This window comes from Rhipicephalus sanguineus, chromosome 2 (genome assembly GCF_013339695.2).
Source record: "Rhipicephalus sanguineus isolate Rsan-2018 chromosome 2, BIME_Rsan_1.4, whole genome shotgun sequence".
Taxonomy (NCBI): domain Eukaryota; kingdom Metazoa; phylum Arthropoda; class Arachnida; order Ixodida; family Ixodidae; genus Rhipicephalus; species Rhipicephalus sanguineus.
In genome coordinates, this window is record NC_051177.1 from 53,103,612 (window position 1) to 53,121,041 (window position 17,430).

At 46.8% G+C, this 17,430-nt stretch overlaps 1 protein-coding gene across 1 annotated transcript in view; it reads left to right on the plus strand.

Moving 5' to 3' along the window:
- Positions 1-3,632: 3,632 nt before the first annotated feature.
- The window catches only part of LOC119382953 (cytochrome P450 2C31), a 60,900-nt gene continuing 47,102 nt past the window's right edge, over positions 3,633-17,430 (plus strand). The window contains exon 1 of the mRNA XM_037650889.2: positions 3,633-3,901. The gene's annotated coding sequence lies outside the window, so the exon portion shown is untranslated. The remainder of the gene's footprint in view (positions 3,902-17,430) is intronic.

Consider the following 17,430-nt stretch of genomic DNA (forward strand, 5'->3'; position numbering starts at 1 on the left):
TGAAGCTTCTGCATGTAGGAAGCTGAGTCGGAACACAATACAGCTACGTCGCCTAACACAGCTACGCGCGGTAAACTTTAAATTGGTCAAACCAAAAGATGTATCAATGAGCGCTTAGAACTTGCCCTTTCGATAAAGAACGGAATCAGTATAATAAAAAGTTAGGCGAGTTGGTGTTGGTCCAGGTCATATTGGCCCTTGAAATCTGAGTTTATCGGATAAATCCGAATTGTCAAAAATTTTACCGGCGAATGTTTATCAGATTTTTTCGGATAAAACCGAAAACACAGAGCCCTATGAATAACTGCTTGAAAAATCTACTGGCCACCTTAGCATACATTGTAGGGACAGCGGCTGCGTAGGCAGCAGTAACGAAGGTGGTGTGTAAGGAAAAATTGAATTAATACGGCAACTTATAGGTGCAACTGAGATTTTTAAGTGGAAGGAAAGAGTATCAGCCCCCCCCCCCCCTCGGTCATCCTGTCTGATAAAGAAAATAGGTTTTATGCAGCAAAACGTGGCATTGTTAAGTGGTTCACATATCTCCTGATATTTGCTTGTACGAGATGAAGGCTGCTCCACGACTCAATTTTCAAGTTTTGTGGATCTAATCCTGTTATTAAATTCTGTATTTTTTTAACACGAAAGTATTTTACGCCGGGGTCCACCAAGTACTTCCGTTACGGTTATGACGTTAATAAAATGGACGCCAACAGGTAAGAAATAAAAAACCAAGAAAAAATCCGCCGCTGGGAATTTAACCCACGACCGGCCGCGACGGTAAGCGCCCGACGCTCAAGCGACTAAGCCACCTTCACAAACGGACACTTCACAAACGCACCTTATATCTTTCACACATTCTCTCTCGCATGGTGCTCTCCGTCGGCGGTGAAGGTAGGCGGGGCGGAGTGGGGCGGGGCGGTGCCGCCGTCTGTGAGAGGTGAAAAGAAGTAATGCGTCATGATCGATACTTACTAGCGCTTACTCCGAGATTGCGCGCAATATCGGAGGTCATGGTTAAAGCAGCTAAAGCGTCTCGATACCAGCGAGGGACACTGGCCGCGCTGGCGTCGCCGAGGCACCCTAGACGAAGTTACGTTCTTTGCCTTTCGCGGCTTCGTGTTAGCGTGCGCCGGCTCATCGGAGTAGTGCAGCTTCCACATGCACCAACGGGATTTCTCCGCCACCGACTGATTCGATTGCGAGAGCACCGACAAACAAAACTGCTGCAATACGCGTTGCAGAAAGGACACGATTTCGACTGGCGAATGGCGTGCCTTGGTGAAGTGAGACAGAGGCCACCAGGACGCACGCGTTTCCGGCTAAAGCTAAGAACCTCTGCCTCCCGTGTTGATGAAGCGCAGTGTGGTAGTGTAGGCATGAGCAGAGGCGTCGGTTACCCATTACTCGAAAGCGCACACCGTGCGATTTTTTCTCCTTAATTGATGACGTTTTGAAGAAGCGCATATCGGGTACCAGTGTTGATTATGAGCTTGTTGATGTCATCTTTACGCGGGATTCACGATTCGCTGTGACCACAACAGTTTAGTGATGACCATGGGCGTTAGTCGTCGCGATGGAGACATGCCACTTGGTGTCAGCATGGATGCATCCACGTCAAACGGTGCTATAGCTACCAAACACGAATAGACATTGTACAAGCTTTCATATATCACTACACAATAAGCACTACTTCTGTGAAGACACGTTTCACTTTCGTGTTATACAGATTCCTATGACGGAGGGATCAGCCATGTTTTTTTTTTTTTTTTTTTTTTTGTTGGAGCGCATATTCAAGCTCGTTCGTCGGCAATAAACGACAGTTGAAGTTGAGCGCTTGTGCGTGTATATTCGTGTGTTCTGCGTCGTCCTTCCTTCTGATGTGCGCTACCGCCAGCTTCATGACCTACCAACTAGCCCAGTATGTCCTAAGCATGTCAAGTACCGTTGAAGTCATCCGGCACCCTCCTTCTTGCCTCCCCATCCATTTTTCCTGTTTTGCCAGTGCAGCAATTCCAATCTACGGACCAAGCTGAATTTTTCATTAACCGAGAAGTGTTCTTTCTGAAACATTCGTATGAATCTTTAGTAGCTTCAAGCTTCAGACACGTGTATGACAATTTATTTTTTCTTTCGTGAACCTTGCAGAACTCTGCGGGTTTCTGCGGAAATGATTTATGGGAAGGGATCGTAGTATCCACACTCTGGCGCCAGAAACACCGATCACTGATACTATGGAGTGAGAGAACCTTCAGTAATGCTTTAATTTGGGCCAGTTGGTGCAAACTTGTAACATGTTTCATGGCGGCGCTAAAAACACGGATAACAGAAGAGACGTACACACGAAGGGCACAAACTACCAACCTAATTACTGAACGCCAAATTAAACCTACATATGCACGAATCTCATCACGTGCTCTCTTTTTTACGCCCCTTCATGACAGATTAGCAACGCACCCCCCTGGGGCTATCTTTCTTTGAAGCATGGCCATGATATGGTAAAAAAATATACAACCAAAGAATTGACAGAACCACAAGGCCGATAAAACTAAAAATTGCAAGTAAAAACAAGGACACTGTGTGTCAGTTAGACAAAGCCGCCTAAAAATTGAAGCTTTTTTTTTCTTTGAAGAAGCATGCCTTCTTTAAATTTGCTCCAAAAAGAGCTTCAATTTTTAGACGTCTTTGTCTGACTGACACACAGTGTCCTTGTTTTACTTGCAATTTTTAGTTTTATCGGCCTTGTGGTTCTGTCAATTCTTGGGTTGTATATTTTTTTACCATATCACGATTATCCTTCAAAGAAAGATATCCCCGGGGGGGGGGGGGGGGGTTGCTAATCTGTCATGAAGGGGTGAAAAAAGAGAGCACCTGATGAGATTCGTGCGTATACAGGTTTACTTTGGCGTTCAGTAATAAAGTTGGTAGTTTGCGCCCGTCGTGTGTACGTCTCTTCTGTTGTCCGTGTTTTTAGCGCAGCCATGAAACAAGTTACATGAGAGCATCTTCATTGTCAAGGCGCTCACACTCCATACCTACATTTCACGATAACCATCTTGGTGTAGAAATCCCTAACAAGTGATAATTTACGACTCACACTCAGCGTGGATGCTTATTGGTCCCTCCCATCCACAAAGCTTTCACTTCTGTTCGTGCCGAAATAGTGACGAAAGCCTCGCCGACCGCACAAATCCATACAATGTTGCAACACAATAAACGCTCACGCGTTTCTCATGATCAATGCCCAGCTCGTTTCTGTCATGCTGCGCATTGCGTCACAGCGTTGACTGATATATGTGTCGATTGCTCTATAAGTGATCTGCTAACACTATCTCGCGGAAGACAATTCGTTGGCTGCTAATTTATCCATGCTCTCACTTCCTACAGTGTAATGAGAGGCCTGGAATACCAGCAGCGACAGTCCGTTTTTGCGCAATCAGCTGCCAATTTTCTTATCTCCTCGAGCCGCTTCCTCCCTCTCTTTACTTCCACTTGTTCAGGGGAGAACAATCAAATTCCGAAATAGCAATTGGCCCGACGCCGGTCGCTTTCCCAGGCGGCCCACGTCGAGTACTGTTTGCTGTCGAGGACGACTCGGGTACGGTGTAGCGCTCCAAGATAAAACTGCTGACAAGTGCCTTCGTACCGAACACGAGCTGACTGCGAGCCCACGTCTAAATACGTGCGCGTTCTTTCTCTCTCCTCCCTTCTTTCCCGATTAGCCCCGCAAACGTCGTCTCCGACCTCTCTGCAGCCTCGCAGCAAGCGTCGAAGCGAGTAGCCCAACTCGGACTGGGATCGCACCGTCCGCCAACTCCCGAATCCAGGAAGTGCCGCAGCTCATTGGCAGCCGGCTACCCCGCCTTGCAAACCGACACGCTGCTAAGAACTCGTATAATTGGTGAGTGCCCACGATTCCAGATCCACCCGGAAATGCCTGTACTATGAGCGCAGTATATTAACCAGAACCCCCTACCGTTAGCCCTAAATCTGGAGCAGACTTACACAGATTTAGGGCCATTTACATATTATGTAATTCACAAATGAATCTAATATGTTGGAGGCGCGAACGCACCTTTTTTTGTGAACTTCCTCGGCCGCTGGGATAACTGCAGATTTGCCTAATTATTTTGTATATGGATGCGGAAATTGTACGAGAACTTAAAGGCAAACTTGGCATGATTGTTACTGCGGGAAATGTGAGCGTAAATCAACGTCTTAGTCGGAGATACATGGGGAACTTACAAGGTCTAAAAGAAACTGTTTGCAATGTGAGAACGCATGCTGCCGTCGTTATATGATTGCTGAGGTTTAACGTCCCAAAAGCACGATATGATTATGACAGAGGCCGTAGTATAGACGGCCGCGGAAATTTCCACCAGCGGTGGTTGTCTAACGTTCACCTGAATCTAGGCACATGGGCCTCTAACATTTCGCCTCCATCGAAATGCGGACGCCGCGGTTCCGTCATTGGCTTAGCTGCCGTCATTGTTGTATGGCTATCGTCAGCCGTCCAGAGAGCGTTGCAGTTAAGGTTCCGTACAGGCTCATTCACATCTTCTTTGTTCTTTTATTTTTTTTTTTTAAGGTAAGGTGCCATACACGAGATGGGCACATAAAGCATCACGGTCTTTTTAAGCTACAGTACAGAATATTAAATATCGCAGGCGAAATATAATGCGACCCCGGCGTCTACAAGTAGCTATAAGTCTTTAAAGGGCCCCTCACCAGGTTCGACAATTTTGAGCTAACGAGCGCAATGCATACACTGGGCGTTCACGATCACGTCTGCCAAAATTTGCAACGCTACGCGCCGCGGAAATGGGTCAAATTTCAAGGTGAACACTGCTTGCCCTTCCTCTCGCGGGCACGCGCTTTAGAGAATGAGGGGATGACGTACATGAGAAAATGGCCCTACGTAGATGGTACTGCTGTGTCGTCGCTCCTCTACGTATAGACGACTGTGCTCTGACGTCGCCAACAGTAGCACGTGACACTGCGATAATTATTTGACACGACATGTGTAGTTTGTGCAATTTTTGCTTGCATAGATGAATAAAACTTGAGAGAAATAATGAGACACACAAAGGGAATGTGTGCGTCTTTTTCATTTTTTTTTCGTTAATAGCAGCGAGATGCGGGGCTAATGTGCCTCCCTTTCCCATGCGTTCGTGTCCTCGCGGTTAGCGCATCGAGCAGACGCCAGCAAACGAAAGTAATGTTCTGGCGCGTTCGAGCACTCATTATGCTCATTTATTCTACCGCGTCCAAGTAAACGTTAATGCGGCACTGGCTCATGATACCGTCACTCTCGTGCCCGTACAAATGTCTCAACTTTCATGCCCGCCCCGCAGAAACAGGCAGTACACCACACAGAACACCGACAAAACGCCCACGGCCGCTACATTAAAAAAAAAAAAAAAAGGTAGCGGCCGTGCAACGCTGCTCGCGTGCTCGGCTAGGTCGCATTGGCTCGGGCTGGCTCGGGCGCGTCATGCGCACGTGACCATGCATGCGCATGACGTGTTCATGCGTATGTGTCAAGTGAAGAGGGCAGGGAAGGGATTTGGCTTGCTAAGGCCACACGGGGCGAGTGGCAAGGGTTTGAAACTCGCCTCCTCGCATCATGGTTTCGCACCGCTACAAATTATTGTTTTTCTCAGCTCGTAATGAACCGATTTGTAAAATGTTTGCGGCATACTGCTCTTCATTCGGCACACAACAACTTCCAGCGTCTAACTAAAATTTGCTATGTGGCCTGGTGAGGGGCCCTTTAAAGACAGGGTAATTTTTAATACAGGGTAAATAGGCAGTCTTCTTGCAGTAGACAAAGAAGGCTATTGTTGTTGTCGATGATGATGGTGATGATGATGAAATGTGTTTCGGGTATTTCGCATTTGAGGTAAAGCTAAAGATTCTGTTGAGGTAATCAACTTTTAAACAAGAATGCCAGTCGTGTACGAAATGCCTATAGCTAGTTCATTTAGCATTTTATTTGCCATTGACTAGCTACCTTCCATAATGAAGTGTCGAGCGTCAGGATCGGGTGTAATATTCTCCTGCGAACAATGTTAAGCGTAAGAGCTTCTTGTGAATACCAGCCCACGTGATTTGCCACAGTAAGCGATCAGGACAATGCTGCACTACTGCTTCGCATGGAAGAGAAAGCCGTATCTCACGCGGTGCTCTTTACGATCCAGTCTTCCGACCATGGCTTCATGATTGCGCAAGCACTCGTGACGGCGTGATCATCGACCTTATGTTGCGGCTTCACGTTTCGCAAATGCGTGCACTTGCGGCATACACGCGCTCTCGCAAGCCTGTGTATACCTGCCTGCTTGGCTTGGATTGGCCTTCTCAAATGCCGATTTATTTATAAGGCGATAGCTTCAGATGCCTCATCAAACGCGAAAATTGACCGGCCTCTCGCGTCGGCGTCCCACGTCGGCAGCGTCAACGCGAGTGACGAAAAAAAAATCATCATCACATGATGACGTCACCATATGACATCATGACGTGACAGATCGTCAAAATTTCTTATGTCATCATGACGCCACTGTGAAGTCACATAACGTGACGTAGCATGGTGACATCATCACATGACATAACTGCTTGGTCAAAGGTGGGCCGATCCCGGAGGCAGTGCAAAACAAGGTTAGGTGCAGAAAGCTTAGAATTCCTCCGATCCTGGAGGCATTGCAAAAACAGATTAGTTGCAGAAAGCTTTCGGAGGGTGGCGCGGGAGGTTCAATACATCTAAAATCACAGAAACGGAAAAAGTACCCCGACCGTTCGGCCCGCCGCCATATTTGGTCCAGCGCGGCCGAAGCTGCGGCGGCGCGGTGTTGATTTTAGGTCGAATAACGCATGTCTTACGTATTATGTGCTAGGTTCGAATGAAGCATAACGTTGTTCTCTAAATCATCCGGAAAGAAATAGCGGCACTTTTCATTTGCCTATGCACGCATGTCCGTGTATTAACGCGATGAAAGAAATGGGAACTGCGCGGCACTTGCGCGATCCGCTGTCGGAATTTATGTTCAAGCGCTTGTAACCAATATCTGTTAATAAAAACATACTAGAGACGCGCATGATGTAATCAAGGATGATTTTGAGGTAGGTGCGAGCGCGATAAAAAGAAATGCGAACAGCGCGCAGCACGTGGGCGCCGTGCAGCATGCAGTGTTCACATTTCTCTTGGTCGCCTCGGTACATGCTAGAATACGTGACGTGCAGACGTACAGAAAGATATAGATTTACATGCAGCCATATAACAGATTCACAGTGACCCATCTATCATGTATTTTATACGGCAATTTTGCCCTAGCTGGGCGCATACCGGTGCTATTAAAGCTGCATATCGCTTTTTTTTAACTTTCTTGAGCACCTCCTCATTCTTTTAGGAGCTTGCTCCTTTTGCTGGGGGGTTGTCTCTCGTCCCTCCTGCCGTGTGCGCTAGTTCTCATTGCTCCCGCTCGCATGCTCCGCCGAGAGCGGAGCACGCGCGCGCTCCGCTCTCTTGGCGCGTGCTCCAGTTTGACAGGAGACCGCTAGAGGATCGCGCCTTAGCGCTCGCTCTTGGCGCAGTTTCTTTCTCTTTCGCCGGACATCACTCAGTGCATTTCGCTTCCGCTACTCACCATGAACACCGAAGAAGCTAAGACAGCAGCGCGGAGGGCTCACAATGCAGCAGCAGCACGGGCTCGCCGCCAAGACCTTGCGGTGAGAGTTCGCGAGGCCGAAGAGAGACGCCAGCGCTGATAGCAAGCACAAGCCACTACCAGCACCGAGGCGGCGGCAGCAGCGAGGGCTCGCGATGGCGAACCTAAACGGGCTCGTCGAAAGCGGTCCCGGAGGCGGCACAGGCCCGCGAGGCCGCAGCGTAGCGGTAGCAAAGGGAAGCGGCCCCCGGGCTGAGAGCCCGCGAAGCAGAAGCAGCGCGGAAGCGTCGGCAAGCGGACCTCGAATCGGCACGGGCGCGGGATGCAGCGGCCAAGCGCCTGAAGTGGTCGCTACCTGAGGTTGGTGGCGCCGATGCTCGCTTTAAGCGCGATTTCCTAGATCGCAGTTTCGGCCACAGCTGCAAGGTATGCGACCGCTTGTCGTTTCACAACCTCACCACAATCTCGACCATCCGCAACGAGAATTCCCGCACCAACACCATCGCCGTGCTGCAGCGAGAGTCTGCCGCCACGTCATCAACTGACTACAGTGAGTACAAAGTGTGCTCCACTTGCAAAGACTCTTTGGTTGCCGGAAAGGTCCCCGCGATGAGCGTCACGCACGGGTATTGCTACCCTCCCAAGCCCGATCACCTCCCCGTGCTCAACCCACTAGAAGAACGCCCGATCACTCATCGTCTACCGTTCATGAGCATCAGGCGTTTAACTCACGGTGGCAGCCAGTACGGCATTAAGGGGTAAGTGGTCAACGTTCCGATCAACGTGCCCAACACCGTGCAGTGCCTGCCGCAGAACGTCCCCGACGACGCAGCCTTCCAAGTCCACCTCAAGCGCTGGTTCATTAATAAGCCTTCCTACAAAAAGAAGAAGAAGAAGAAGAAACGGATATGATGTGGACACCTCGTGGGAACCCATATACTCAGCACTGTAGAAACAATTAGGATTGAATTTGATGATATATATCCGAAGAACGCGAAAAATTTACCGTATCAATATCTAAATGGCATTTTGGAAGACCATTTGATCAATCTAGAAACAAACACTGTGATAGCGACTGATGTTTTCGTTTGTGAAGAGAAGGCAGGTGTGGGAATTGTATCATTCTCTCTAGACTGGTCATTCTGGATTCGGTTGACTGACTTCACCTGACCTGACTTCACCGCTATTTACCAGGCTGAATTGCTGGCAATAGTCCTAGCATTCAGTAAATTGCCCCAGTGTCTATCAGCAGTGGTTGCTCTAACAGACTGCCTCTCTGTCTGTTCTGCCTTAAGTGCACCTAATTTATCGAGTACTTTATCGATAAATTAGGTATCGAGTACCTAATTTATCGAGTGCCTTAAGTGCACCTTATTTATCGAGTTTCTTGCACACTTGTAGGGAAGTACGCATTGACTAACAAAATAGGCTGGCAGCCTGGCAGCGTTATTTACAGGGCAAAAATTTCGCTTTCATGAGGCATGTGCTTATATGCAATTCTTGCTTTAAGAATTATTCTATAATTGTTAAAAAATGCCACACCTCCCCTTTCGATGGACGGTCCAGCCGGAAAGATCTGAATCTATTTATTCGAAAAGACTGGTGCATTGAAAGCCAGGTTTCTTGTAGAGCAATGATATTTGGAATGAATTTCGATGCCAAATATATCAAATCAGTTACAGCTGGGTGAATGGATCGGCAATTCCAGTGAAGAATTTTAAGTGACCCTATGGTATCGCTAAAAAAGACTCGACGACTGCCTTACTTAATGTACTTTCTTTTAGAAAATCAGCTTTAGACAGGCTGTCCTAGTACTTCTTAATCTTTGAGTTGATTGGTGTAGTACCTTTTTTGGCCAAACGGGATCTTGGACGCTTTAACGATCGGGGATCCGTCTCCATCTCATCTGGTTCCTGCGCGTCATCCCTGTTAACCTCACTTTGATACGGTCTAACTTCGGCGGATACACCTGCAGACTGAGCACCTTGAGACGAGACATCAGAGAGTGCCTGCTTTGAAGGTCCTGAAATCTCACTACTTTGAGGGGTTAGGCTCAGATTTTCCGCTGTGCCTAATATTTGGACCATCTGGTTCGTGAATATTTGGGATAATGAGACACAAAGGTTTCCAGCGAGGCGTTCCATTGCCTTTTCCATTGCCTTCTCGACGGCTTCCGCCAGAGAAACGGAGAGAGACCCTTCCATTGATGGAATATGGCGGCTGTAACACCAGCGTAACCTTCTTATGTGCGTGCCTGTATTTCAGCTATTGCTTCCCTACGAGAACAGCGTCTTCGTTCAGCTATCTCGAGAATTTGCAGCTCGCGTGCCTTTGCAGAACAGCTTGAGCAATCTGCAGCATGAACTTCGTTACATAGGCAACACTTTTCTTCCTTGCTTTGATATTCACTAGCATTGTGATCCTCCCCACATACTCTACACCTGACAGCAGACCTGCAACATTTTATGGTGTGCCCATAACTGCAGCACTTTACGCATTGGAGAGGGCGAGGGGAAAGAGGTTCGACTCGGTAAATTAGAAGCCTTGCCTTAATTTCTGATGGCCGTACTGATCCTCCAAACGTTACTATGACGGACTCAATTGGTATTTTGTCCTTGTCAACCACACATCCACATCGGTAAACTGAAGTAACACCTGCTGGAGAAAACAACTCAGTTGGTATTTTGTCCTTGTCAACCACACGTCCACACCGGTAAACTCAAATAACACCTGCTGGAGAAAACAATTCTAGTACTTCAGATGGTGTCATGTTGGCGTCAACGCCACGGACTAGACCTCTGGTGCATGCGAAGTGTGGCGGTATGAACGCGCTCCTTCCCAAGAACAAGATAGCAAACCAGAGGCTTCCGCTGTTTAACCCCCCTGTCTTTCCTTTATCCCTCTCTCTCTCTCGATCTAACTGTCGCTCACTCTTTGTCAGAATAATGAATTCACTGGTCAAGTGTGCACAAGGCCTTGAATACAGTGCTGCACGTAATGAGGGCATCTGAACTCAGTGACAAACTTAGAAAAGTGCGGGCACTACACTGCACTCATGCACAGTGCCGGTCTGAGCAATGCCAGATCTCACTGTGTTTCTCTTGCTCCTCCTCCTTCACCCATGCATCATTTATTTGTAAAAAGGAAATATATGTAGCTTCACGTAATTTCCCATGCTGCTTCTAGCATCTGAGACCTACGTACAGTTGTCTCTCCAGAAAAAGCCACGCATTTCTTGCCAGGCGTAGGGCTGCTTCACTTCACTTCAAAGCAATTTGCCATACATTCAGTCGTATGTATACTGAAAACACCACCCATCATATTTTCCAACAAGCACCGACGTGTACCCCAACGCTCCAACACGCAGTTCCAAATAGTGGCAACTGCCACCCGCTAGACGGAGCACGCGTCGGAAAGCACACATACCGCGCGCCTCAACAGTGGTTGCGCAGCCTGCTTAATGGGAATCGCATGCTGAACGGTGACCGCACAGACTATGTTGTTCTGTGGACCTTGTCATAGCACTGCAGCGAAGGAATGACCCCCCCCCCCCCACATTAAGTCTGAACCACTCTTCCGCATGAGACGCTAAGATGTAAAGAACCAATTCTGTGGACAGAGCGGCTCAAAGCTGTCTGCTGCAATAATGTTTTGGGAAGAACAAATACCGGCGGCGAAGTACTATCAAACTTCATCCGTCGACACTACAAAAAAAAAGAGAAAAACGAAAAAAGGACCATTGTTGACACAGTTGCCTTCCTTAGGCGGTGAATGCCGTCAAAAAAGTTAATCGTGCGCGACACGGGTATCGTTTCATGCCGTCCTTGTTCGGTGAAAGGAATGCGCAATCCTTAAACTCGTGAGGCCACGCCCTCCCGTGTTGCAAGTCATATTGAGCGCGACTTTACGTGTAAAGTCGCTGCGGAAAAAGATTAGTAAAACTTGTTGTTGGGCTCGTTGGTAGAGTCGCACTCAATAAGACTTGCAACACGGGAGCGCGTGGCTTCACGAGTTGAAAGCCTGCTCATGGCTTCCACTAGCCCTTACTTCCATAACTAAACGCTGTTCTAGCACTCGGGGATGATTCCAAGTAAGAAAATATCGTTTAGTTGCTGAAATGAAAACAAGTTGAACCCATGCGCAATCTTTGAACTCATGGGGCCACGCGCTCCCGCGCTGCAAGTCATATTGAGCGCAACTGCACATGCTTACAGAAATACAAAAAAGATGTGTACCATCGAGGAAAAATTTAAGACAGAACAGAAAAGGGGCAAAAAATAGCACAAGCGACTGGTGGCCGAAGCTGCAAAATTTCGACACGCGGCGCCATTGTTTCAAAGCACGCCAATAGCGAGAGTGCCAAGCACGTTCCATTTTCCAAAGCAGGGGCGCCCGGCGGAAAGCACTCCAACAAACAGCTTGCATTTGAAATGATAGCTTGCTCGCTGCTTATCGGTAAAATCATGCGCAAAAAAAGCAAACAAATAAATCATGTGCATAGCCACATCTACCGATGAGGAATGCACAAGCGTTTATTTAAAGGGACACTAAAGGCAAATAATTTATGTCAGAGTGAAAGCTCAATGTATGACAACGTCTAAAACGGCAATATTATCAACAGCAGCGCCCTACTTACCGAGAAATTAAGCTAAATGTATCAGATGATGAGCGCCGCGAGCGGGACATTTTGGAAATGATCCCGATGACGTGAGAGAGTCCGACTACAATTAATCACTCGTAATCAAACCAACTGCAATAAAAAAGAACCTTCCGTGCATCAAGGGACGTAATAAAATGCTGCTTGTTCGTTTCTGTTTGCTTAATGGAAAAAAGAACCTCTTTGGCGTCGCCATGGGGAACAGCGCGCGTGGTTCAAAGGTTCCGTTTTCGCCGAACTGCGCTTCGCCCGGCGCCCTCCTTCGCTCACGCGGTCGCGTCTCAATGGTAGTTTCGGTATCGCGTACTACCGCATGTGTTTTGCGCGCTCGTGAAAGTCGCTCTGACAGAAAGTTCGACAAAATACCGCATGCATGTGATGTTGCCGGATGCCCGAATGGTGCACGCCGCCAGTGCGCGCAGCCGCGCAGTAAAGGTGGGCAACGTTGGGCACGGCAGCAGTGACGTATGAAAGTCTGATTTCAGGCGGGTGATTTGAAGTGCGCTAACGCGATGCAGACCACTAAAACGTGATTTTATTTCAAAATAAGCACTTCTTTGGCACAAAAGTAGCACTATGAGGTTTCTAAACCACTATTTCAACAATCCATGTCGACTTCATTTTGCCTTTAGTGTTCCTTTAAGATGTGAGCTTTCGGATGGGCCAACAGCAAGATGGGCTGCTTTCCCCATTGAAGGCTATCTTCCCATTTGGTCATACGGCAGCTTCCTCTTTGAAGTTCCCCATTGCAGTCAATGGAGAAATTCAAAAATTATTTTATTTCTGAAAACAAAAATTGTAGTGATAAAACTCGCCATATAAGAACTATTTATTTTCTTTTGATTGAGCCTGTATGAGGGTGATTTTTTATTGGAGCACCACGTGGTGTAAATTACGTCTCAATGTGGACCAAAATGATGGTTTTCTCAAATTTGTTATTTTTTCTCGTAAAATTCAGAAGCATCAGTGGTCTGAAAATATTTTCAACGCAATGTATACCTTCTGTGTAGTAATTATTCATTACTCAGATATTCATACGCAGCGCAATATCATAGGAGAGAAAATGTAATCATTTCTGGAGGTGTATATGGCAGAAAACTTGCAGTAATATTACTGAGCTTCGAACACTTTACACAATTGCCCCTGCGTAGTATCTAAACCAAATTTGATATGGAAACAAGAAACGATACTCTCAGAATAATTTTTCCGACAAACAACACTCAGACGCCATTCTGCAAAAATTAGAAGGTTCCCGCGTGGCCAAAAATTTCTTTCTCTCCGAAGTATTCTAGCAATTCGCTATTTTCAATACAAGAAATCAGGATTTTTTTCGAATACATTTGAGATGGTCGCCAAAATGGCTGAGTCGTTTGGTGTGGAAATGACCCAGCTACGGCAGTCGTGGTAAAGATAAACGCAAGGCAGTTTTGTGGCTTCTGCTGCACTTGGCCGTGCAGCTTTACTACACGTTCCCCATGACTGGCGTCGTAAGGACGTGTCTTATAACGTGGCTCTCAACTACACTGTTGAGCTGACGCCCGTAACAACCTGCAGTAGTCCTTGCGCCGTGACACTACCAAGCACTAAGTGTTCGCAGTGCCCAAAAGTGCGAAATATGTATACGGGGCTCGTAAAAGAGCGAGAAAGAAGGAATCCTAATTGCGGTACCCGTGCTTATGTTATCTAGTATATGTGTGGCGGTCTTACAGCAAAGGCCGTGTGCTAAGAGCATTTCTTGGCACTTTCAGCTGTTGCAGAGAGAGAGAGAGAGAGATAATAATCTTTAATAAAAATCCCGGAGAGGCTAGCCTGGTTTGTCGCCTGGCTTGCTACTCCGGGCGTCGGGTGATGACTACGGTATATACAATGAATCACATATGCACACAAACGGCACGTACTGTCACATACGCACATATATACACAAGAGTCATTCACAAACTTTGGTTAGGTGCAGTGTTCCTCAACAACATCAACAGCGCTTTTGTGTTGCGCATTGCACAACCACTGTCTTGCCACGGGCCGAGAAGGTGCCGCAGTTCCAAGCTCGAGCCGCGTTGCATATGAAGTTCTGCCTTGAGAATCTGTCGTTCGGCATCGTGACGGGAACAGTCACAGAGTACGTGCTTTAAGTCTTCCCGAGTATTACGTGTGGTGCACGTGGATGAGTCCAACTGCCTGATCTTTTGCTTGAAGTATTGAAGCTCCATTACAATATAGAGAGATGATAATCCTCTTTGTGCGTTCCCTGCAGTTTTTATTGCCTCTACTGTAGTGTAGTTATACAATCCGCACGCAGTCACACTACAGCGTTGTTTCAAGTCACTGGCTTCTAGGGTGCATGCGTCTCTCTGTTGCGCGATCTTGCGATGTAGTGTACGTCGCCTGGCAAAACCACAAGACGTGCGCAGATTGTGCGACTATGCCGTAAATGTTCGTTGTGCCAATTCACCGCAACAACTTCCTGCAATATGCTGTACAATGGCAGTCACTGAGAGAACATCTGTCAACATTTATCGATCGATCATTGTCACAAAAATATATATTGCGACATTTTCCGGAGTATGGTTATCAGCGGGACGTTATCAATGCTCTCATCGGGTTCTTGCATGAGAGTGGTCTGAATATGAGAATTCGAAGCGCCTTCCACAGTTCAGGTTTGTTCATGGCCATCTTCACCATCATAACAACTCGATCTATTTCCCCCCTTTACATCCATTCCCCTTCCCTAACGCTGAGTAGTAGGTCCGATCCTTTATTCAGGCCGACCTGACAACTGTTCTATCTTCTTTTTTATATAGTTCACATGATGTAAGGAGATGTTGGCGCACAAATAAGGCGCCGGCTACTCCTTAGCTCTTGGAGTACATAGGGTCCATAAACATAAAGCACATAGGGTCCGAACTTCTAATCACAATTTAACCCACAATACATACAATATACAACTTAGCGTAACAGTCAAGACAAAACATAAAAGTCAAAACAACATATTCAAGAATACATATATGTGTACATACGGCGATGTTAAAAAAAATGAAGATCAACCATTGCATAACATAACCAAGACAAAAATAGCCAACACGCACATATACACTCTGCCATTAAAACAAAACAAAGTGTAAATGCACTAGTAATGGCCAAGAATGCCGCTGTTCTACCTTAATATCAATCTCTCTCTTTCTCTCTCTCTCATTTGTGCTCCTCTGCTGTCTCGTTAGCCTCTTCAGCTTCGCAGCTGAACGGCAATATTTACTGTCCATTGCCGCAAAGCAATATCCAGAATTCCAGCACAATGTTCCTTTCCATTGGTCGGCGGCGTAGTTTAATAGTATGCCCGGCATCCTGATTGATTGGAATGTGTTTTTATGAAATGTTGCAGCGTAAGAAGTTGTTTCAGGTATAGGCCCAGAACATCTCCTGATCGCTTTACCTCAGTTTTTATTAAGCATCCTTTCTCTCTCTCTCTCTCGCTAAGACCGCTGTAATTATTGCGCTGCACTTCGTCAAATTCATTCCAAGCTATCTTTTTTAATATCTAACGTTGGGAGATCATCAATCACGCATCAGTCTTTTCACCTCATTTCCAAGTACAGCGTATTGATCGTGCGGCTGCACCATCAAACCCGACTTAACTCCTCAACTAACATTATTACGGCGTGTCATGAACAACATGAGCAGCAGTGCTCTCCGAAGATAAAGACGACGAGTGGGCGCGAAGCGCTTGCACGTGGGGCTTCTCAGCCATCTTGTTTAGGTGCCGCTGCACTGCTGTAAATATTCATTAAATCGACATCTCGCCTCCGTCACAATATGATCGGGTAAGCTCCGGTGCTTCTCGCAAGTACATCAAGACGAGCACTTCGCAGTAAACAAATGTGTTCAAGCTAATTTCGACAAAACGGTCCTTCTTTTATTTATTAAAGAAAAATGGCGGCAGAAATTGCGACACGTTCGTATAACGCATTTTCTCAATACTCTGAATATCTTGGCGTGAAATTTACTCACAAATTTTCGTTGTCGACTGACTTTGAAACAATATGTTCAAAGACCTCGCAACAGCTTGTGTGCAATTTGCATAATGCTCCTCCTAATGACTGAAACCTCTCAATATACGAAAACTCTTGTTCGCCCAATTCTCCACTACGCGCTTACGTGTGGTCAGCTGTGAAAAGAACGATCTGAAGTGGAAACAGTCCGCTTCTATTTTCGTCGGTACGCGTCTTTATTTTTCGTCCACGTATGCGCTTCCTGGGTTACGTTTAACATAGCTTTTCGCAATTCGCGACGCAGAATTCTAAAAGGCATTACGCAACATAATGCATACGTCTTATCACTCCTGGAGAAAATCCTGCCTATATGTTCCCAAACCCTCTTCCGCGCGCGCATTATTGAGCGCGTATTGTGGGATTCTATATATGACAGCTTCACTTCAGTCTAAAAAAAAGAGACAGGGCGTGCAAACACGGACGCAAGAAAGAAGTCAGGACACCACAAACGCCGACTAACAACTGAAGAGACGCACAACGGCTGAAAAGAAAGAAGGCACGAAAACCTATCTGCGCATGCCCATGCAACAGGCGAACCTATCAATGCGGCACGCGTGGCGGTCTACGTGGAAGATAACTGTTAAGGCATTTGATTTCATATTTATGCAGGTTAATCGACGGTTGGCTCACGCATGCGCTACCACTATTCTCGATATGCCATGCCTCAATCATCAGGCGCGTTTCTTCATTTCTATGCCGGTACAGCACTGCGCATTCATCGAATTTTGGCGTGCACTTACAATCTCGACAATGTAAAGATAGATTAGAAGGTGAGCCTCCTGTTAGCGATCTCTGATGTTCTAATAATCTCTGGTTAATGCATCGGCCCGTCTGTCCTACGTAGAAGCGGCCGCAGCTGAAAGGGACCTTATACACCACACTCGTACGGCAATCAGTGAATTTGTTGGTGTGTTTTACGAAACAAATATCGGTCCGCTTCTTGTCTTTTACTCGCTCATTCTTCCTCTGCGGCGCGGTGCGTAACATCCAAAAATCGCGTAACAACCCAACAACTAGTCACGTGACTAAAATCACGTAACATCACGTAACAATCAGTCATATGACTAAG